The sequence below is a fragment of the Aotus nancymaae genome, unplaced genomic scaffold (genome assembly GCF_030222135.1).
Source record: "Aotus nancymaae isolate 86718 unplaced genomic scaffold, 86718_ANA_hifiasm-v0.15.2.pri h1tg000083l, whole genome shotgun sequence".
Classification (NCBI taxonomy): Eukaryota; Metazoa; Chordata; class Mammalia; order Primates; family Aotidae; genus Aotus; species Aotus nancymaae.
This window is the reverse complement of record NW_026988498.1, coordinates 1,079,805-1,103,216: the sequence shown is the minus strand read 5'-3', so window position 1 is coordinate 1,103,216 and position 23,412 is coordinate 1,079,805. Positions and strand designations below refer to the sequence as shown.

At 42.4% G+C, this 23,412-nt stretch overlaps 1 pseudogene; it reads left to right on the top strand.

Moving 5' to 3' along the window:
* The first annotated feature begins 14,637 nt into the window (after positions 1 to 14,637).
* On the top strand, positions 14,638 to 14,764 carry LOC135271597 (U4 spliceosomal RNA; annotated as a pseudogene).
* The last annotated feature ends 8,648 nt before the right edge of the window (positions 14,765 to 23,412 follow it).

Below are 23,412 nucleotides of genomic sequence, written 5' to 3'. Positions count from 1 at the left end.
GCAGTAGCATCTGAAAGCTTCAGAGGATGGAATGATTGAAGACTGAACTTCTATTTAACGCAAATGATTACCCTCCTAAAGGAAAATATCACTGGTAGGGGATTTGTAACAATTCAGTAAAATCTCCAAATATCTTTGTGAGAATCTACTGGATATTAAAATGAAACTGTGCCATTTTAATAGGATTTTTACTCATGTAACAGGTAGAAAGCACACATATGTATTCTAAAGAACGTCTAGACTAAATCTGATCTTTGGAAGAATGATGCACTTTTTCTCTTTAAAATGCTCACATTTTCAACTATTAATTAAACACTATGGGCTGTTTAAATAGCCAACTGTTTCCCTTGAACTAAAGGCTAGTATACTAATGAAAAAAATTCATAAGAATTCTGGTTCTGTCTCCTAAGGCCTCCAACGATGTGTTTTACATTCAGTGTTAAGTCATTCCATTTAAAATGAACTAAATATAGCTATTACTAAAGAAAGAAAATGGGACTGGGAATATTTATTACATAAATCACTTTCTAAACCAAATCACAGTTGTTGTTGTTGGTCTGTGTTAGATTCCCAGCCACCTGCCAGACACTGAGGCAGCTCTCCCAGCGAAAAGCTCTTTCTAGGAGTAAAGTCCTGTCTCTTTAACACCTCTCCATTCTTGTATCTTCATTTATTATTTATTACATTTAAGATGTATCAGGGCAACCTGAGCCAGAACGTGCAATTTATTTGCATGAAAGTAAGTTCTTTTAAAACTTGATTTCATCTGAGAAAATTATAGGAAAAAAATCCCTCAGAAATGAAGTAGCTGACACATCACATTTATTAAAGCCGTGAAGCCTTCAAAGTGGATGACTTATGATTTTTCATCCTCAACAATGGTTTTGCTAGAATGCCGCTAGACTTGGGAAGGATGATTAACAGAGCAGATACTCACGTTTAATGACAGCACACTACTAATTCACTCCAAAATAAGTTCACCTTCACGAGCAGGAGGAAAGGATACAACAACGAGAGTTTTCAAGTTGTCTTTTCGTAAGTCACCCATTTTCAGTATAAGTCTGAGAACTCATATGATTACTAAGTAATTCACAAAGAGTATCATGTAAGGACTGATGTAATAAAAAGGTACATTTTCTCATGAGCCTACAACACTTTCAGATACAGAATTCCTTATTCTCACTCCGATTGATAATCAATAAGTAAGCCAAAGCAAGTAAAAAAATAGAGGTTTGGTGTATATATAATTACACTTCATTTTAATAGGCTATTTTCAACTCCTAGTGTAAAAAGAGACAAGAAAATAATGAAAACTGTGCCAATCGTGTTAACGTAAAACGATTGAAATACTATCTGTGCTGGAGAGCTGATACCCCTTTCTAAAACACAGACTGTGATGAATGGGACAAATTATGCTAATGATAATGCTGAAATGGGCTCTGTTGACCTCAAGAAAAAGAAACTATTTAAAGTTGTAGAAGTGAGGCTCCTCCTTCTGGAGGAAGCAAGTCAGCAGCAACGTTGCCTGAAGAACATTCTATATGTGAACACAACCTGTTTCTCAACCACCTGTGCCTAAGCTGGGGAGGGCAAAATTATGAGTTTAAAAACTTACAGATGCAGGCAATATCATCAGTATGATCGGCTTCAGTTAACAGTGAAAAATTGAGTCCTAAAATAAATTTAATATTAAATCAGCTGAATGATTCCACTTTTGGCAAAAATAGAGTAACAGGGACCAGACTTGTCCCAGTTTCCTGAAACAACTTAAATACCGAACAGCATACATGAATGCCGGGTATTTATAAAACAAATGAAAATGACCCTGAGAGAAAGAGATCCAGTGAGCCCTGTGGTTGCCCTGGTGTCTTTACAGGTTTGTCTCTTGGCCACAGAACAGTTTAGGGGAATCCAGGCAGAGCTCAGTCATGTCCCTGCACTGGGGATACGGGGCTGGGTTTCCAGGAGGCCAGTGTGGCTGGAGTCTGTAGGGCAGAGTCATGAGAGGAGAGAGCAGTCCACAAGAGGCTGCAAGATCAGCAGAGGCTCCCTTGAGTCTTTAAATCAGTGTTGATGAGCTCATAAATGTGAGAAAACTACACAAAGGAAGACAAAGACACAACTAAAGGGAGGGGGAAAAAAAACAAACAAAAACTAAGCTCTGGGGCTAACACAGCCCCTCAGGAACAGACTATGTTCTCACCAGCCAGAGCAGAAAGCTTCCCTACTCCACGGACCTCAGAAAGAGCTATCAGAAATGTATGGGCTCACTTTGCGAGACCGAGGCGGGTGGATCACGAGGTCAAGAGATCGAGACCATCCTGGTCAACATGGTGAAACCCCGTCTCTACTAAAAATACAAAAAGTTAGCTGGGCATGGTGGCGCGTGCCTGTAATCCCAGCTACTCAGGAGGCTGAGGCAGGAGAATTGCTTGAACCCAGGAGGCGGAGGTTGCAGTGAGCCGAGATCACGCCATTGCACTTCAGCCTGGGTAAAAAGAGCGAAACTCTGTCTCAAAAAAAAAAAAAAAAAAAAAAAATGTATGGGCTTGACAGCAGAGTGAAATTTTACTAGACTAATGGCTGCCTCATACCATGTTATAGAGCCTGGAATAAGACTGCAAAAGGATCCAACTGTTTCCATGTAAATGAAGTGCATTCTAGAGCAACAGTCAAGAAAACTGCAAGAATAAATATAGAGCACCCAGTAAGGTAAAGTTCACAATGCTTGACGTGCAATGAAAAATACTGGCCGTGCAAAGAAAGACAATCTGGCCTATATTGAGGAGAAAAATCTATCAATAGAAATAGATGTAGAAATGACACTGATGATAGGCTATTAAAACAATATATGAGCACAACTGTATTCCATATGCTCATGAAACTGTAGAAAAGAGTGAGAATTCTAACTAGAGACATGCAAAACATAAAAAAGCATCACACTGATTATCTAGACACTGAAACTGGTAGTCTAGCATTAACCTGAAGCAAAACAAAAAACACTCTAAGGAAATAAAACTATTGATCAATGTCTCTCATCAAGTATAAATACAAAAATTCTTAATCAACTCTAGTAAATTAAATTTAAATTAATACAAAAGGGATAATGCATGATAACCAAGTGGAATTTATCCTGGACATTCCATTTGGTTCAACATTGAATAAATCAATCTGTATGTCAACAAAAGAACAGACTAATAACAAAAAAAATAGGATCATCTCAAAAGATTCAACAACCAGTAATGATAAAAATTCTCAGCAAACTAGCAATAGGAAGAAACTTCAAAAATGGGTAAAAAATGTGAATAGCTGTCTCACCAAAGCAGACATGGTCAATAAGAACATGAAAAGCTGTTCGACATCAATAATCACTAGAGAAATGCACATCAAAACTACAGTGGGATACCATTCCACACCCAAGAGGATGACTGTTACATAAAAAGATATAAATAAACCAAAAATAACAAGCATTGGCATGGATGTGGATCTGGAGAAGTTGGAACCCTTATTTACTGTTGATGAGAATGATCATGTCCAGCCACAATGGAAAGCAGTATGTGATGTATTAGCCCATTCTCACATTGCTATAAAGAACCAACTGAGACTGCGTAATTTATAAAGAAAAGAGATTTAACTGGTTCATGGTTGCACAGGCTGTACAAGAAGCATGGGTGGGGAGACCTCAGGAAACTTACAATTGTGGTGGAAGGCAGAGAGGACACAGGCATATCCGACAGTGTTGGAGTAGGAGAAAGAGGGTTTCGAGGGAGGTGCTACACACTTGCAAACAACCGGCTCTCATGAGAGTGGTCTCATTATCATGAGAACAGCAAGTGGGAAATCTGCCCCCACCATCCAGTCACCTCCCACCAGGCCCCTCCTCCTCCAGCACTGGAGATTACAATTTGATATGAGATTCGAGTGAAGACAAAAATCCAAACCATATCAGGTGGTTTCTCAAAATATTAAAAATAGATTTGCCATATGATTCAGAAATTCTACTTTTGAGTATAGACCCAAAAAATATAAAGTTGGATCTCAAAGATATATTTGTACACCCATGCTCACAGCAGTATCATTCACAGTAGCTAAACCTTGGAAGCAACCCAAGGATAGATGAATGATTAAGCAAAATATGACACACACACACACACACACACACACACACACACACACACACACCAGAATATGACTCAGCATTAAATAGGAAGAAAATATTGATATATGAAATATTGATATGGATGAGACTTAAGGACATTATGCTAAGTGAAATAAGCTAGACATAGAAAGACAGTTATTGCATTATCCACTTGTAAGAGGTACTTAGTGTAGTTAAAATCATACAGACAAGGTAGAATAGTGGTTGTCAGGGGCTGAAAAGAAGGAGAGTGGAAAGTTATGGTTTCATGGACGCAGAGTCTCAGCTTTGCAAGATGAAAAAAGTCCTGGAGATAAATGGGGTGATAGTTGCACAACAATATGAATGTACATCATACCACAGAAGTACTAAGAGAGTACATTTTATGTTGTGTATTTTACCCCAAAAAATATTGAAAAAAAAACTTGTATTTCCAAATACTAGGAGTAAACTTTCAGCAACTGAAATTCTAAAAACAACTTCATGACAGTAGAATCAAAACTATGAAACACTTAGATATAAATCTCGTAATAAATATATGAGTCCTGTATCCTGAAGCTTGCAAAGCACTGCCAAAATATTAAAGAAGACCTAAATAAATGGATAGACATACTGTGTTCATAGATTGAAAGACTTAATATTGTCAAGATATCAATTCTCCCAAAATTCACCTATAGATTCAATGCAATCTCAATCAAAATTTCTGTAGGTTTTTTTAATGTTTTGGCAAAGACTGACGAGCTGATTTTCAGGTTCATGTAAAAATGCAAATGGCTTAGAATAGTCAGAACAATTTTGAAAAAGACAAGGAAGAAAAGTGAACTCAAAAATTATTATACAGCTATCATACTCAAGATAGTACAAAAAAACCTGAAAATCTAAAATAGATTTTTCAGAGGATAGGCTAATAGATCAGTGAATCAGAGAATAGAGTCCATAAACAGATCTACATATATACGGTCAATTTAATTTTGACAATGGTACTAAACGACATAGTGAGGAAATGATAGCATCTTCAACAAATGACGTTGCAGAAATTGAATATCCATATGGAGGAAAAAAGAAATTAAAAAATATAGATTAATTCAAAACATGTCATAGGCCTAAATGTAAACCTAGAACTATAAAATTTCTGACTCCAACATAAAAGGAACACAAGGTTTACTTAGGGTAGGCAAAAATTTCTTAGATGTTAGATCAAAAGCAGGCTGGGTGTGGTGGCTCACAACTGCAATCCCAGCACTTTGGGAGGCCAAGGCAGGAGGGTTGCTTAAGACCCAGAATTCAAGACCAGGCTGGGAAACATTGAGACTCTGTCTCAACAACAAAAAATTAATAAAATAATAAATCAAAAGCATAATCCACAAAAATATAAAAAATGGGTAAATTAGACTTCAGCAGAACTAAAAACTTAGGTTCTTGGAAAGATACTTTTAAGATAGCAAATAGGCACATAAAAAGACACACAACATTAATAGTCATTATAGAAATGAAAATTAAAACCACAATGAGATTTCACTATCTGTCCATTAGATGGAATTCTTTAATATTCTTTAGTAATATAATGGGAGGCAGATAAGTGGATAATATTCTAGTAGTTGGGTGTATGTGGTGGTCTGAATGTCTGGATATTTTACTTTGTGTCTTTATTTTAGTCTTTTAAAATGTTATTTTTTCTATTGAAATAGGAAACAAGACATTAGTTTAGATTGGGAACTAAGGTGCTAGGTGTTTGGATAGAGACAAAAAGTCATCAAATATTGTGTAGAAGAGTGGGAGACGAAATGCACTCAGGAAACATTCGAGGGTGGTTGGGCAACCTTCCATATACCTGCACTTTATGGTCATGAATTTGAGGGGAGATCACTGGGCTGGGAGGCACGTTTTCCTCCAGCTCTGTTAGATGCCTGGGTGCAGCAAGTGCAAAGTGAGTAGGGAACAGACTTGAAGCAGGGGTGGTTTTCATGCAGCAAGGAGAGTGGCAGGAGGGCTGAGGCTGGATGCAGGGGTGTGACTCCAAGGGCTTGGTATGGAATTCAAGCAGGTTAAGGAGGGAGATGAGGACGTGCGTGGCAAGGAGAGGGGGACCACAAACTTGGTAACATAAAGGGAGCGAGGTCTTTGAAAGACGAAGGATGACTGTTGCTATGGAGACACCAAAGCAGAATGAGCTAAAGACGCCGCAGTCAAGGAACGGGGATGCGGAAACCAGAGACTGTGGAGGGGCTGGGATTATCGTTAATGACAAGGCCTACGATGTGAACTTAGAGGCAAATGGGTGGAGTAGGTGGAGGATGGAGACCTTTGAGGAGAGAAGTTTTAAACAATTAGAGGTCCGGGTTTTGCTAAGATTATTTCTATGTGTATAGAAATCAACAGTAATTAGGACTTGAATAGTATTGAAGACAATGAAAGGAAGCCAGAGCCTAAAAATAGGAAGATCTGAGGCAGAGTCCCAAGCTAAAGGATGGTAGGCTGTAGAGAGGTAGATAAGTATAAAACTTAGGGTGTACGCATATGGGTGTGCATGTGTGTGGGTGTGTGCATGTGTGTGCATGAGCATGTGGGTGCATGTGTGTGCATGTGTGCATATGTGTGTGAGAGCATGTGTGTGCACGTGTGCATGAGTGTGCATCTGTGTGTGCATGTGCGTGTGTGCATGAGCATGTGCGCGTGTCTGTGTGCATGTGTGTGCATGTGTGTACATGAGCATGTGGGTGTGTGTGCATGTGTGTGTGCATGTGTGTACATGAGCATGTGGGGGTGTGTGCATGTGTGTGCATGAGCATGTGTGTGCATGTGTGTGCATGAGCATGTGTGTGCATGTGTGTGTGCATGAGTGTGCATGAGTGTACATGAGCATGTGGGTGTGTGTGTGCATGTGCGTATGTGCTCATTTAAGGAGACTGGAGGATTCTAAGGCCAAAGTAGAGAACATTGCAGACAAAAAAAAGTGTCCTTATTAATTTGCATTTCACAATTGAAACTAGCATACAAATAAACACATTTTAATAAGCGACTAATATATACCTGAATACTTGTTTTAACCTCATGGGCTTAAAACATGAAGCCAATATGTAATTTATTCCAAAATCTGGGGTAATAACTGATGACACCTGAAAGTGTTGAAATGCTGCACCTGCAGCATGGACTCTGATGTGGCAATCCATTTGTGGAGTTTATCAGGTATTTTAGTAGTTCTTGACAAATAAGGAGGACTCAAACCTAGCTGCAGTATACCAAACCACTGACTTCCTGATTGTTACATTTGGGAAAAAATTTCATTGGCAGTGATTGGTCAGAATCCCCCTCACCACCAAAAACAGATATGATGAAATTGACAGCCAAGTATATGTTCAGCCAATGTGTTAGATGATCACGGAGCAAATCTTGGAAGTGGCGTTCTTGCCTTAAATAATGAACAGATGTCCCCAAATACAGTTGCTCATATTTTTACTCGAGCTTGGAGTGTCCTATCTGCCCTATAGAAAATCTATTTATAAAGTGGAGCTAAACCCCTTCTTCCCTGAGAAACTTCCCTCCCGGCTGTCGCACTGCTCTCCTCCACTGCCACACTGCTGTTCTTTCTTCCTTTTTGATTCGATTCCTCTCCTCTCCTCTCCTCTTCTCTCCTCCCCTCCCCTGCCCTCCCCTCCCCTCCCCTCCGCTCCTCTCCTCTCCGCTCCTCTCCTCTCCTCCCCTCCCCTGCCCTCCCCTTCCCTCCCCTCCTCTCCTCTACTCTCCTCCCCTCTCCTCCCCTCTCCTCCCCTCGCCTCCCCTCGCCTCCCCTCCCCTTCCCTCCCCTCCTCTCCTCTCCTTGTGTCTTCTCTCTTCTCTTTTCTTTCTTGAGACAGTGTCTCACTCTATCCCCCAGACTGGAGTGCAGTGGTGCAAACACAGCTCACTGCTGCCTGAACCTCCCAGGCTCAAGCAATCCTCCCCACCTCAGCCTTGCAAGTAGCTGGGACTACAGGTGCATGCCACCACACCTTGCTAATTTTTAATTTTTGTAGTTTTTGCAGAGATGGGGCCTCACTCTGTTGCCAGGCTGACCTTGAACTCTTGTCTCAGACAATCCACCCAGTTCGGCCTCCCATACTTTAGGCATGAGCCATCACGCCCAGTCAACATGCTGCTTTATATGTAAATACCTGCATACTTTATTCTATTTATTTTTTTCATTTCGAAAATTACTTGTAGTATGACTCACTATAGAAACCACTTCTTAATACTCATATTTACTGGGCACTTACTACATGCTAGGCCTTGCTCTAAACATTTTACATAATTTTATTTATTTATTTTTCACAATAAACATGTTATTCTTATCATTCTTCCTAATTTACAGAAGTGCCAATTTCTTTCTAAGTTAACTCCATTAAAATTGTCCATGACCAGGATTCCAGGATGTAAGATTAATTTTTTAAACTGGCAACACCAAAAGTGTGCAAAGACATGGAACAATGAACACTTTCACACACCACTGAGGGAAACGCAAGCCAGCATAGTGACTGGAGAAAACAGCTGGATATTATCTACACATGCCTTTTTTTTTTTTTTTTTTGAGACAGAGTTTTGTTCTTGCTGCCCAGGCTGGAGTGCAATGTAGTGATCTCGGCTCACTGCAACCCCCGCCTCAGGGGTTCTGTCGATTCTCTTGCCTCAGTGTCCTGAATAGCTGAGATTACAGGCATGTGCCACCATGCCCAACTGATTTTGTATTTTTAATAGAGACGAGGTTTCTCCATGATGGTCAGGCTGATCTTGAACTCCCGACCTCAGGTGATCCGCCTGCCTCGGCTTCCCAAAGTTCTGGTATGACAGGCGTGAGCCACTGCGCCTGGCCTCACACACTCTCTTGCCCAAGTGCTTCCATCCTTGGTTTGTAGCCTAGATACACTCTTGACCTTGTGCAGCCAGATACACACAGAAGAGCATTTGCACCAGCAAGGCTAATGCTCAACAAACCTTTATGTACAGACATCATGGAATAGATACATAAATCACAGAATATTCAGATAATGAAATACTATACAGCAGTGATCATGGAGCAGGCAGTGGCATGGTTGAAAGTGACTAACATAATACGGAACGAAAGCATCAAAATGTGAAAGGGCACATACCATACAATTCCACTTATATAAAAGTAAAAAACAGGCAAAAATAAGGAATGCTTACACAGGCAGTCAAGCTAAGGTAAAGCCAGGGAGATGCCGTTATAACGTAACAAGGTGCCTGTAACCAGGAAAAAGAAGCAGGGCAGGAGTCCTGGTAGAATTGCAACCTACGTTGAGCAGGTTTCACAGGAGTTTGCCTGCAGCTCTTATTGTGTCCCCATTGTACACATGTCTCTGTTCGTTATATTTCACAAACAAAGTTGTAACTTGACTGCAAGCTCATGCAGTGGGTGAGACAAAGCGAAATAGTCATTCAATACCTGGTTGATTTCACTAAAGACAAATTGTGATATCAGTGGCTCATTGCAAAGGTGATGCTGACTGTGAAATAAAAACTACAAGTTTAGAATCTTAGCTTTGAAGGGGGGCTTTCTACTTTCTGGTTACATTTCTACTGTAACAAATTTGCCTCTACAATATCCTTCACCAGCCATTGTGCAGTTTCATGGGAACATGACAAACTCATTTGTAAGTGAAGCTGCATCTTGGATCTGAGCTAATATCTACAGAATATTTTTTATGTTAAATTAGTTACTTCCCTATAATTTCTTCACACTATAAGGATAGTGCAATAGGAATATATAAATTCTTCCCAAGACACAGAAAAAAATGGTTTTAAATTAATAAATAAACTGAAATTCTACTTTAACATTATTTATTTCCTTGCTTTAAATTTGGGCAAGACAGTGTGTCAAGAGTGTGGAGCGTTATATTGCAAAACACTGAAATCAGATTATAATTTTCTGCTTTTAAGAAGACAAATGGGATAGATCTTTTGTCCTAACACTATGCTATAGATAGAATGTTTATGTCCATCCCAAATTGCTTTATTGAAACCTTAATCCCTAATCTGATGGAATTAGGAGGTAGGGCCTTTACAACCCAATTAGGTCATGAGGTTGGGGCTGTCATGAGTAGGTTAAGTGCCCCTGTAAGAAGAGACACAGAAGTCAGACCCAGTGACCCATGACTGTAATCCCAGCACTTTGGGAGGCAGAGGCGGGCATATCATGAGGTCAAGAGATCAAGACCATCCTGGCTAACACAGTGAAACCTTGTCTCTACTAAAAATAAAAAAAATTAGCTGGGTGTGGTGACACGCACCTGTAGTCCCAGGTACTCCAGAGGCTGAGGCAGAAGAATAGCTTGAACCTGGGAGGCAGAGGTTACAGTAAGCCAATATCACGACACTGCACTCTAGGTTGGGCGACAGAGTGAGACATCATCAGAAAAAAAAAAAAAGAAAAAGAAAAGAGACAGAGAGATAAGAGATCTGTCTCCTCCATGTGAGGACAGAGCTAGAAGGTGGCCATCTGCAAAGTGGAAAGAGGGCCATCACGAGGAACCAAACCTGTCTGCACCTTGATCTTGGACATTCCAGTGTGGAGAACAGTGAGAAGTCACTGCTTGTTGCTTAAGCCACACAATCTGTGGTATTTTGTGATAGCAATTTGACTAAGACTCCCTGAAGGACGCAGTGTAAAATGAAAAGACAGCTAATGTCATGGTTGAAGTTGACTATCACCACGAGAGAATTAAGTCTCCGTACCCAAGTATGAGTCTGAAATTGCATCATCTCAAAATAATTACCATTGCAACTTCATAATAATTTTGTACCCAAATTTCCAGAATTAGATATTTTAGTTCAAGAAGGATAATTCCCCAGTCCTGTCAGCTGCAGAACTGCTCGCGCCGACACGCTTCTCACATTTGCAACCCCAAATAGAGGCTCAGTTCCAACTGGCACATGTATCGATATTATGAGCCTTTTGGTGCACAGCTGAATATAATTCAGGCAAAGATTTTCAGAAGTATTTTTTAGAAAAAACTTTGTGCTGAGGATGTACTGCTTGAACCATTATAAAAAGCACTTTACTAAAAATGATTTGGCATCCATAGCAGTAATGTAAAACTTATTTCATAAACTTAAAATTATTAAAAAAATCTTCTTAAAATAACTTTAATGTCTTTAAAAGAAGATTGATTGGGAGAATAAAATATGTTCCTTTTTCTCTTTCCCTGCCATAGTCTTCTTTTCTCAATGTTTTTTTGAAGTATCTATTCCTTTAAAACCTTGCTATTTATTACTCGAGACTAAATTATCATGAACACTAAAAATAATTTTGGAATTTTACCTCATTGGAGAAAATTTGATGTGTCACAGTTAATATGTTTTTAACTCATCCTCATAAAATGTGAAACTTCCTCTGAAGAAGGTTTTTTTAAAAACATCCATATTAAATAAGTAGAATTCAATATACTTGGTAAAAGTTACTTTGTTTTCTGCTAGAAATTCCAATATATCAAATATTTTAAAGAGATTGAAATTAAGATTTAACCAAATATTTATTGTTCCATGTTGTATTATTTTTATGTAAATATTTTGTGTGAACATTGTAACTTGGCAAGTTAAAATGGTCTTATTAAAGGAATGTACCATACAGACTGTCTCTTAATATTTAAATTGCTTTAATCTATTTTCCTACTCAACTATATAAAAGTTCTTAAAATCGCACATATATGCAATTAACAGTTTTTACATACATTATTATAAGCACACGTTTTCATGTAGCAATAATACATATTTATACTTCAAGTGCTCAAGGCAGTTTTTGTACATAAAACACACAGAAGATTTTTTTCCTGGAGGTCACAGTTGCATTGGGTAGTTAATATTTAGATATCAACAGTAAGTCAGAATGGCATGCCTTGTCTAAACGACTAATGTTTGCCGTATTTAGATCAGGTGGGAACCTAGAGTCTCACAACCATTACTCAAGTTCACATTCAGAGGTGCTAGAATGACTATGGAGATGATTTCTGTTTGGCCTCCCAAACAGCCAGTGAGGACAGGGAGACATTGGTAGAATATTGAGGCTAACAGTAGACATTGATACTTCTGTACTTTCAATATTTTAAAATACATATGGGCTCAATGATAAAAACACATCTGAAAATGTACATACCGTGTAGATTTTATTTTTAATTTTTTCTAAAATATCTCACATTGAAAAAAGAAATTCTAAAATACAGAACATCATCTGTCAGCCTCTAAATTGTACCAAGACTAGAGTGCCTACTAACCTAAATGGAAACAATGATTTTATAAGGATTTTATTTAAAATAATTATTTATCGTGATATTCTCCATAGAATCATTACCATTACTCATTAATATATCACCTCTGTAGCTACTGCATTTAGTCTAGATAATAAAAATCTAGATCAATAAGGATTGATCAGAACTCAATCCCTTTCTTTAAGGAACTTTCAGAATGGCAAAGAAATTAGACGCAGTGTTTGGTGTTTTGAAAGAATAAACTACAACCCCAGCATTCCATTAGTTCTATAAGAATATCTCATTTCTAGTTGACTCTGAAACACATCTATTACATGCACAGACATGCACATAGGCTAACATATGTGCAACACATCTGATTGCCATCCAGTGTCCACAGATATGCCTATTTCAGTAGTTTCTGTTAGTGGCTGTTCTGAAAGTCTAATACCTGAGTTGATCAGTTGTTTAACATGTTAATAGCATTCCTGCATATGCATTTCAACATGCATACAAAAAATAAATTGCTTTCAGGATTCTTTTGAAAAATGCAAATAAAGCTTTTTGTTGGCAGTCACAGACACAACAATTTTCCATAAAAATAAAACAGATTTTAGGAACTGATTTAGAATTCATTGTATACAATGACTCAAAATTGGGCATCCCATTCTCTGGTTGTTTGAAAGCAAAATAGCACAAAGAAGAAAGCGAGAAACGGACAAAGAAGGCCTGGAAGTGTGAGTTACGACTTCGAATCCCCCTTTAGATTCTGTGTTTCGGTCTTGTTTTATTTGTTTCTGTTTGCTCCATGCTATTTTACCTGGCTTGGGTGATACGTCACATTGCCTGTAGAGCCTGACGCTACAGATGAACTCAAAACTCATTAGTAGAAAGGGTGTACACATGTACAAAAGGAGATGCCTGTCAGAAACAGAGAGCAAGACACAGCTACCCAATGGTCCTCATCCTATTCCAGGAATTGTTTCTCTTTAAAACTCTGATTGCTTCATGTTTTAACTTCAAATAGAATAAAAACAGCCATTGATTTACAAGTATATTCATTTTCTAGGGTTGCCATAGCAAGAAACCATGAACTGAGTGCCTTAAAACAGCAGAAACATATTCTCTCACAGTTCCAGAGGCCAAGAGTCCTAACTTGAGATTTGCACAGGGCTGGTTCCTTCTTGACAGCCCAGAGGATGAGCTGTTCCAGAGCTATATCCTAGCAGCTAGTGGTCTGCTGGCAATCTGGCATTCTTTGGCTTACAGCAGCACTGCTCCAACCTTTACCTCTGCCTACTTCTCTGTATTTCTGGACCTCTTCTCCTTTTAGAAGGATATCAGTCATTCTGCATTGATTATAAGCCCATCCTACTTCCGGTATGACCTCATCTTAACTTGGTTGCATCTACAATGATCAATTTCCAAAAAGGGCAGATTCACAGGTATAGATAGGATTTCAACATATATTTTGGGACACGATGCAACCCACTTTGTTACTACAACCCTATCACAGCATATGCACGTTAAAAACATATGTTATCAGATGCAAGCATCCATTGAAGCTCAGGTAGTTAAGACCACAGTGCATCAGGCAAGCCCCTCAAAATCAGAGCCGACCACCATCAGCCATGGAGCTGGACGAGGCAAACATTCCATGAAGGTGCATGATACGGAACATGAGGACGCTGGGAGACTGTGGCTCCTTCAAAGACACAGCCGTACTTTACGCAGCCAGCAGACAAACTAAAGTCACCTTGTTTTGGTTTTATATTTCTACTACAGAATTTGTAAGATTAGTTCTTTGTTTGGGTACAGGTGATAAGAACATGATAAATAGCCTGAGGTATTTCAATAACCTGCCATAGTCTGGAGGTTCATGCACACGGAATTATGAATGAATCATTTGTGATACCACTTAACATGGGAAAACAGTGATATTGAAGAATCAATTTCCCTTTGTTTGCAGAGGACATCTGAAGCAGGGAGCACCTTCCCTCAGGTAAATCAGGCATTGTACTCATTGAGAAAAAGTTGGGGGAGTAGTTAGGAATCCCTTTGTTTAAGGTAAGCGGTAAATGTCAGAGGAAAATTGCTTTAGTTAACCAATTGTTCCTTAGATGTATCTCCATTGAAAGCAGTTGATTTTTTTTTCTCTTAGCATCTATCTTCTTCTTGCCAAATTTTGCAAAGATAAATATCTCAAACACCTTGAGAGATAACTCATATTTTAAAAAATGGTATTCATATTTTAGTTCAATAATTAGCTTTGCGCAGTGGGAGTATCGTAGCCAATGAGGTTTATCCGAGGCACAATTATTGCTAATTGAAAACTTAGTTCAGTAATTTTTTTCAGAAAAAAAAAGATCACTTAAGAAAATAATATCTGTTAAGGCAAGAATAGTTAATGGTACTTTCAAAGAGTTAACTGTATCGTTTTTGTTAGTATTTCAGCTTCTATGGCTAACGTTTTTCACTGTGGGCTCAGATTAAATTTCTGGGAGGAAATCCTGCCATCCAGTGCATCCTTTTGCCCTGAAAGTTGGAAGTGTCAAGACCGCCTGGAGGCTGCTGCCTGGGATCGTGAGCTCCCACTGATCCTGCATGTGTAGCACGTGTGGGTTGCTCTGGGCATCACTCTTGGCAGAACCTGGCAGGCACCTGTACGGACACTTTCAGGATAAAAAGAGTCAGTGTTCCGTTTGCTTTTGAAGGATATGTTTAAAGATTTACTCCATACCTTTCTCTGGGGTGGAATATAGATTCTTGCTTACTGCATTCAGACTCCGTGCACACACTAAGTGTCCTAGAGACGGCCGCTGTGGCCATTGACGTATGGTGGTAAGTGCAGGCACACAGTCAAGGAAGGACTGCAACAACACACTTCACGCAGCACCTATGAGAAAGCCCGGAGGCAGGATGCTCCCAGCATGGCCTTTTTCCTTCATTGCCTTGGATAAAGAAGGACATGTTCTCCTCTATAAGCTTAGGAGGAAACAGCAGAACAAGGAGCAGAAGCATTTGAAGAGGTGAAAACGCGATCATTACACTTTGTGTATGAGATACATACGTAGTCTAGCTATGGCAGCAGAGTGTCCGCACTGTAATAGTGGGAATAAACTTGAGTGGTATGGAGTCTTAATGTTACACGAGGAGACTCCAGTACATGCGAGGAAAAGAGGTATCATTTTCATCCTCTTTGCCATGAAGGGAAAAAAGAAAGAAGAAAGCAATCCTTCTAACTCTCAGATTCCCTTCCTTGACAGAGAGAGACAGGGAGAAGTGTTCCCTGCATAAACACAGCCTACATTTGAAACCAGAGACGTTTAAGAATAGTGATGTGGTTACACCACAGGGCAAAGCAGGAACCCAGGCAGCTCTGTGAAGAGGGTGGCCCAGACCTCCAGAGGGGCTATGCAGATTGGGAGTGAGAGCCCCTGAGGTCAGGAGTTCGAGACCAGCCTGACCAACACAGTGAAACCCCGTCTCTACTAAAAATACAAAAATTAGCAGGGTGTGGTGGCAGGTGCTTGTAATCCCAGCTACTCGGAGACTGAGGCAGGAGAATTTCTTGAACCCGGGAGGTGGAGGTTGCAGTGAGCCGAGATAGTGCCACTGCACTCCAGCCTGAGCAACAGAGTGAGACTCTACCTCAAAAAAAAAAAAAAAAAAAAAAAAAAAAAAGAAATGCCTGAAAATAACTCAAGTCAGAGAGAGTGATTAAACAAGAATCCTAGTGAGGGAACAAACATTTCCTTGAGGCCACACGCCGCTGAAAACAAGGAAACAGCAAAGCCGGCTTGCCACCAGGGTTGCCCGAAATGATCCCACTGGGGCGTGAGCCCCCGAGGCTGTTCCCAGGCTGATGGAGACAGTAGGACTAAAGGAGAGATGCTTTTTGAGTATGCTGGATTTCCATTTCCTTTCTCTCTGCTTTTAACATCGCCACTGTCTTTGCTTCAGTAAGGTCTCCCCCGACCCTTTGTGAGTGGCCAGTGCCTAGGAGGGAGAGTCTGTGTGAGTGTGGAGTGAGCAGTGGCATGGCCAGGAGAGACTGTGGCCCTGTGCTCTGTGTCTGAGTGTGGAGTGAGCAGTGGCATGGCCAGGAGACACTGTGGTCCTGTGTACTCTGAGTGTGGAGTGAGCAGTGGCATGGCCAGGAGAGACTGTGGTCCTGTGCACTCTGTCTGAGTGTGGAGTGAGCAGTGACATGGCCAGGAGAGACTGTGGTCCTGTGCTCTGTGTCTGAGTGTGGAGTGAGCAGTGGCATGGCCAGGAGAGACTGTGGTCCTGTGCGCTCTGTCTGAGTGTGGAGTGAGCAGTGACATGGCCAGGAGAGACTGTGGTCCTGTGCGCTCTGTCTGAGTGTGGAGTGAGCAGTGGCATGGCCAGGAGAGACTGTGGTCCTGTGCGCTCTGTCTGAGTGTGGAGTGAGCAGTGGCATGGCCAGGAGAGACTGTGGTCCTGTGCGCTCTGTCTGAGTGTGGAGTGAGCAGTGACATGGCCAGGAGAGACTGTGGCCCTGTGCTCTGTGTCTGAGTGTGGAGTGAGCAGTGACATGGCCAGGAGAGACTGTGGCCCTGTGCTCTGTGTCTGAGTGTGGAGTGAGCAGTGACATGGCCAGGAGAGACTGTGGTCCTGTGCGCTCTGAGTGTGGAGTGAGCAGTGGCATGGCCAGGAGAGACTGTGGTCCTGTGCGCTCTGTCTGAGTGTGGAGTGAGCAGTGGCATGGCCAGGAGAGACTGTGGTCCTGTGCGCTCTGAGTGTGGAGTGAGCAGTGGCATGGCCAGGAGAGACTGTGGTCCTGTGCGCTCTGTCTGAGTGTGGAGTGAGCAGTGGCATGGCCAGGAGAGACTGTGGTCCTGTGCGCTCTGTCTGAGTGTGGAGTGAGCAGTGGCATGGCCAGGAGAGACTGTGGTCCTGTGCGCTCTGAGTGTGGAGTGAGCAGTGGCATGGCCAGGAGAGACTGTGGTCCTGTGCGCTCTGTCTGAGTGTAGAGTGAGCAGTGACATGGCCAGGAGAGACTGTGGTCCTGTGCTCTGTGTCTGAGTGTGGAGTGAGCAGTGACATGGCCAGGAGAGACTGTGGTCCTGTGCACTCTGTCTGAGTGTGGAGTGAGCAGTGGCATGGCCAGGAGAGACTGTGGCCCTGTGCTCTTCATGGCAGGGCCTAACATCCAGCCATGGCATCAATACAAAGGTAGACTTGCCTGACTTTGAACGCTTTTACCCTTTCCAATTCTAAAAAGGGTTGAGTTAGTTTACAAGTGAAAGTGCAGTCCGAAACAGCTAAACATGTCATTTGAAGATTTGCAAAGAGCTAAGAAGTTATCTAAAAGCGGCTGAAGGATACAATTTACACCTGCGATGAATGTGGGAGATTAGAATACGTGTAGGATTGTTGGGCTGAAGACAGTTAGGAGGAAGCACGTGCAGAAAGCCTCTCTGCCCTCCCTCTGTTTGCCTAAAAGCAGGACATAGACTGATGATGACAAAATGAATCTAGGCTGTAGAACCCACGCCCCAACCACACTACCAAGGAGAACAAAGTTAACCACTGAGGTCAACTTCATACCCTATGGACCTGGAGACGGCTCCAGAAGCATCTACATGGACAGTCTTTACTAACCAGCCTTTATCTGCCGCGTGTTCTTCTCCCCACAAGTTGCTCTAGAGACTCAATGTCCTTCTCCTGTGCCTCATTGCCGCTCTAAAAAGTTACTGTTCTGTGTTAAGATGCTACGTAAGCTGGAACCCAAAGCTAGCCCTTTGACTGCTCATTCTCTGTGTGTCTCCCATGTACATATAAAGCATGAATGTTAATCAACGTGGCTGTAGATATCTCCTTTTTGATTTCAGTAGCTTTACAGGTACAGGCGGTTGTTGGTTACAGGGGTGCGCCGTGTAGGCCTGGTTACAGGGGTGCGCCGTGTAGGGCTCGTTACGGGGGTGCGTCGTGTGGTGCTGGTTACAGGGGTGCGTCATGCGGTGCTGGTTACAGGGGTGCGTCGTGTGGTGCTGGTTACAGGGGTGCGTCGTGCTGGTTACAGGGGTGCGTCGTGCGGTGCTGGTTACAGGGGTGAGTCGTGTGGTGCTGGTTACAGGGGTGAGTCGTGTGGTGCTGGTTACAGGGGTGAGTCGTGTAGGGCTGGTTACAGGGGTGCGTCGTGTGGTGCTGGTTACAGGGGTGTGTCGTGTGGTGCTGGTTACAGGGGTGAGTCGTGTGGTGCTGGTTGCAGGGGTGAGTCGTGTGGTGCTGGTTACAGGGGTGAGTCGTGTGGTGCTGGTTGCAGGGGTGAGTCGTGTGGTGCTGGTTACGGGGGTGAGTCGTGTGGTGCTGGTTGCGGGGGTGAGTCGTGTAGTGCTGGTTACGGGGATGAGTCGTGTGGTGCTGGTTACGGGGGTGAGTCGTGTGGTGCTGGTTGCAGGGGTGAGTCGTGTAGTGCTGGTTACAGGGGTGAGTCGTGTAGTGCTGTTTGCGGGGGTGCGTCGTGTAGTGCTGGTTGCGGGGGTGAGTCGTGTAGTGCTGGTTGCAGGGGTGAGTCGTGTGGTGCTGGTTACAGGGGTGAGTCGTGTAGTGCTGGTTACAGGGGTGAGTCGTGTAGTGCTGGTTTTCTCTTGCTTACCCGCGTTTTGTTGCTGAGCTTCACTCCCCACTAAGAACCTGAGGGGCTTATTCTTTCCCTACATGAGATAATATTAGGGATTACAATTGTGCCTTCAGTTTGGTTCTATGATTTGGGATCATTTCTTTTTAAGCCCCTTTCCACAATTTATTTTTTTCGTAGTGAGAGAAAACTTCAAACGTACCGAGAACTCTTCCGGATTAAACTTAAGGAAGAAGTGATTCTACTGGTTTGAGAAAACTGTCACTGCCTTACAACATGTGCGAATCACAGGTGGCAGCACTGACTGGGCTGGGGCTGATGGTCGGCACGGTTGTGCCCAACACCAAACACAGTCCTGCCGCCACAGCGCCATGCTCATCTCAGAAACCACAGCTTGTGGGTTAGCATCTCAAAGCCCTTCTCTCCTTTGTAGTTGTAAAGACAGTACATGGGGGTCCAGGATGTTTATTGACAGGTATTCAAAGCACATGTGTCACTGTGTACCTTGGGTCCCTCCTGTAATCCCAGCACTTTGGGAGGCCACGGTGAGTGGCTCATTTGAGGTCAAGAGTTCAAGAGCAGCCTGGCCAACAGGGTGAAATCCCACCTCTACTAAAAATAAAAAAATTAGCGGGACGTGGTGGCAGGTGCCAGGAGTCCCAGGAGGCTGAGGCAGAAGAATTATTTGAACCTGGGAGGCTGAGATTGCAGGGGGTCGAGATCACACCACTGCACTCCAGCCTGGGTGACAGTGACACTGTTTCAAAACAAAATATAACGACAACAACAACAAAAGAAAAGAAAACAAACAAAAACGAAGTACACGTGTCACAATAAGTTAATGGTAATGATTCAACCTGGAACCAATCATATTAATATATGTCTAAACCTGAAGACAGGAACAGCTCCCTGACTATGTACAAGGAAACTACGCCACCAGTTCATCATAGCAAAGGACAAACGTCTTCTGGCAGAATCATTAGGCCTTGAATAACCTGCTTTTTACTATGTTAGTGGAAAGATAATGGACATTCAGTTGCTCACATCAAAGCAGTAGGAACTGCTTAGATGCCAAATGTTTGCGTACAAAGCTAATACAGATCACTAACTGACAGGTATGGTGAGAAGATGTTGTAGAGAATGAAATGCGAATGCTAAGCCTTGGCAATTTTGTATTTGTGGTGGGTTCAGCTCTGATTAGAAAGAGAAAGCAGTGAAACAGAAAGTATTATCAAGACTTGCAGAAAATGTACGTGTATTTCGAGCTTGTCATTTGAGAAGCCGAACATATTTGGTTATCCTGGGGGACACTTCCACATCGTTGGCCAATACCAAAGAATTAAGGTATGCTCAGCCCAGTGAAAATACATTAGTGCTTTGTGCAAATGTGGTTTCAGAAAGTCAACTTTACAGAGGTATTTTCTCATCTCTGTATCCCAATGTGGTGATGAATGCGGCTTTTCTCATGGACATTTTTACCCTGGTTAATTCACTTATTTGGTAAACACCACTTTTCCTACCGGGAAACCTGGGCTTCCCCGACCAATGGTGTGGCGCTGGGGCTAGGCTGTGTGTGTGATGCAGGCTGTGGCTGCGTGGATCCTGAATGGCCACGCTAGGATGTGCTGGTTGTGGGTCACCAGCCGCACGCAGTAATTAGAAACACTTACTCCCTCGGTGCAGTCAGGTCGAGGGCAGAGTTCTCGCAAGCTATTTATAACACTGCAGGAATTCTCCGTTCTCAACATTACCAAGGTTTATATAAATGGTCATTAGGAAAAATTGGCTGTGCTGAAGAAAAGGACATTCTGTACTTAGAAGTGTTTTTGCATGGATTCCAAAAGGGATGAGAGGAAGGGGAAGGGAAGAGAGGGAGAGCCTCACATCTTTGGAAAATCTCACATACATAAGGCTTCCATTAAAGCAAAGGGAAAAAAAATCTGGACTGTAATTAATAGCTTCAAGTTGTACATGCCCTGTGTAGGACACTGCAATTAATATTTCCAAGTTGTGCACACCCTGTGTAGGACCCTGAGTCTTCCACACCCAAACCTGAGAATGTGAAAACATCAGTGACCCAGGAAGAAATTCTGACCAATCTGAGCCTTTAAAGAAAGGACATTTTACACCCACATTCTGTTTTTATACAACCTTATAGACTTCTCTGTTTATGAAATTGTTCGCAGTTTTAGAAGTATTTAAATTAAAATACAGTAAAAATCCATTGTATGCAGTTCAAGGCCCAAGTATACGTTTAATATAGTGATGTATTCATTACAGTGAAAGCCAACAGGGTCATAAAATCTAGCGCTGAAGTTTTATCTTCTCTTCAAACTGCTCAGAAATCTCTCAGTGGAATTGTACTCTCACACCCCTTGGCTTCTCCTCGGGACCTCTGGTGACACTCTTTTCATTTTTCCTTTTCAACGTTTTTAGTCATTAAACTCCCTTGCACAGTACTTTGAAGAAGTCTTATTCTTCATACTAAAGTCTACCTCTAACTTGAAGGCATCGATGCTTCCTTGAGGTCTAAAGCGTCTAATAAAGTTAAAATAGTAGTTAATATTTACTTACTTCTCTAGACACTAATAAAAACCAAATTGTCGATTTGCCATAGAAAACTGAAGGCCACTGGGCAGCATCGCTGTGACACACGGTGGCGTGCTACCCTCCATGATCACAAGGCACGTGTGCTGTACACAGGGAAATCGGGTCCCTCCAGCAGAAGAGACCTGCCTTTGGCCCTCAAGGTGCTGCAGTTGCTTTTTTGTTGTTGTTCGTTTGAGATGATGGGTCTTTTATTTTTTTTAATTTTTAATTTTTGTGGGTACAAAGAAGGTGTATACATTTATGGGATAACTGAAGTATTTTGATACGGGCATGCAACATGGAATAGTCACACCAGTGTAAACAGGGCATCTGTCACCTCATGCAGTTGCATCTTGAAAATCTTGCTAATCATGCCCAGCCTCTCCCTGCCCTGTGGACTTACGCATGATAGAAAAAGACCCCTAAAACAAGGTGTAGCCAAAAAGAGCCATGTCACCTGTTCTCCTCAGACTGCTGGCCTCAGGTCTCTGCTTGCAGGCACCTTGGGTCCCCACACATGGTCACTGGTTCTGCTTGTGCAAGAGGTAACACTTGCTGCATCCTGAAGATCCAGTGAAAACTGGAAATAACATTTCTGAAGGGAGAGTGTTCCCTAAGGAAAGAGGACATGCATCGCTACATGCTAAATTTGCATCTTAGGGCCAGAGAAGTGGGGGAGATGGTATGACATTCAGTTTGTCTAGACCAAGTGTAGAGCTTACGGGGCAGAGGGATCAGGGTCAGCTCAAACACCTGGTGCCCTGACATGGGGAGGAGGCTTCATCATCGGGACCATGGGAGGCAAGGCAGGGTGTTAAGTAATGAAGTTAAAACATAAAATATCTGCCAGGCACGGTGGCTCATGCCTGTAATCCCAGCACTTTGGGAGGCCAAGGTTGGCGGATCATGAGGTCAGGAGTTCGAGACCAGCCTGACTAACATAGTGAAAACCTGTCTCTACTAAAAATACAAAAATCAGCTTGATCCCAGGAAATAGAGTTTGCAGTGAGCCTAGATCATGCCACTGCACTCCAGCCTGGCAACAGAGCAAGACTTTGTCTCAAAAAAAAAAAAAAAAAAAAAAAAAAAAGAGCACACTGCTTGCAGAAATAATAAAACTAAAAGAGTAATGAATCAGAAGAGGGCAACATTTTCAACAGGAAGAGCCAACCTGACAGTGTCGGGCTGCTTGGGATCACCTATGAGGAGAAGCCGAACCGACACATAAGGCCGGAGAACAGAAAGGGGTCAGAACTGAGGGAAATGTGAATGTAACTGGGAAGAATGGAGAGAGGCAGGGGAGGCATGGAGACCAGACCTGGAATGTGGACCCAGGTCCTGCGGCTTCCTCTAAGGGAGGAGGAGTGAGGAGCGCGCTGTGGGCCTGTGGGGTGACAGTGATCTCTGCTTGGACGCCAGGGCAGTCTCTGGTAGAAATTCACTACTCTGAAGTTCAAGAAAGAGGCAGATTCCCAGCGGAGTTAAAAACATGGGAGGGAAAGCGATCACTTGGCAGCATTAGAAGAAAAGAAAGTCAGGGAAGGAATCCTAAGGGAAAACTACAGCTAAAGGGAATAGAAGAAAGAGCAACTTCGAAGAAAACAGAGGAGGCAAGCAGAAGGAGGGGAAAAGCCCAGGAGCGGAAGTGAAGTTAAAGACAAAAGAATGACCAGTTGTGGTAGGAAGTGTTCCTTTCCTCGAGTTCCCCAGTGATGAGTGGAGGCCCTGAGACGCAGACCCCCGCTGAGCAGGGAGATGCGGAGAAGAACCAGGGAGAGTGACAGCCCAGCCAGAAGGACGCACCACCAAATGCGCTGCTTTAACATAAGGGTTATTTTGAGCTG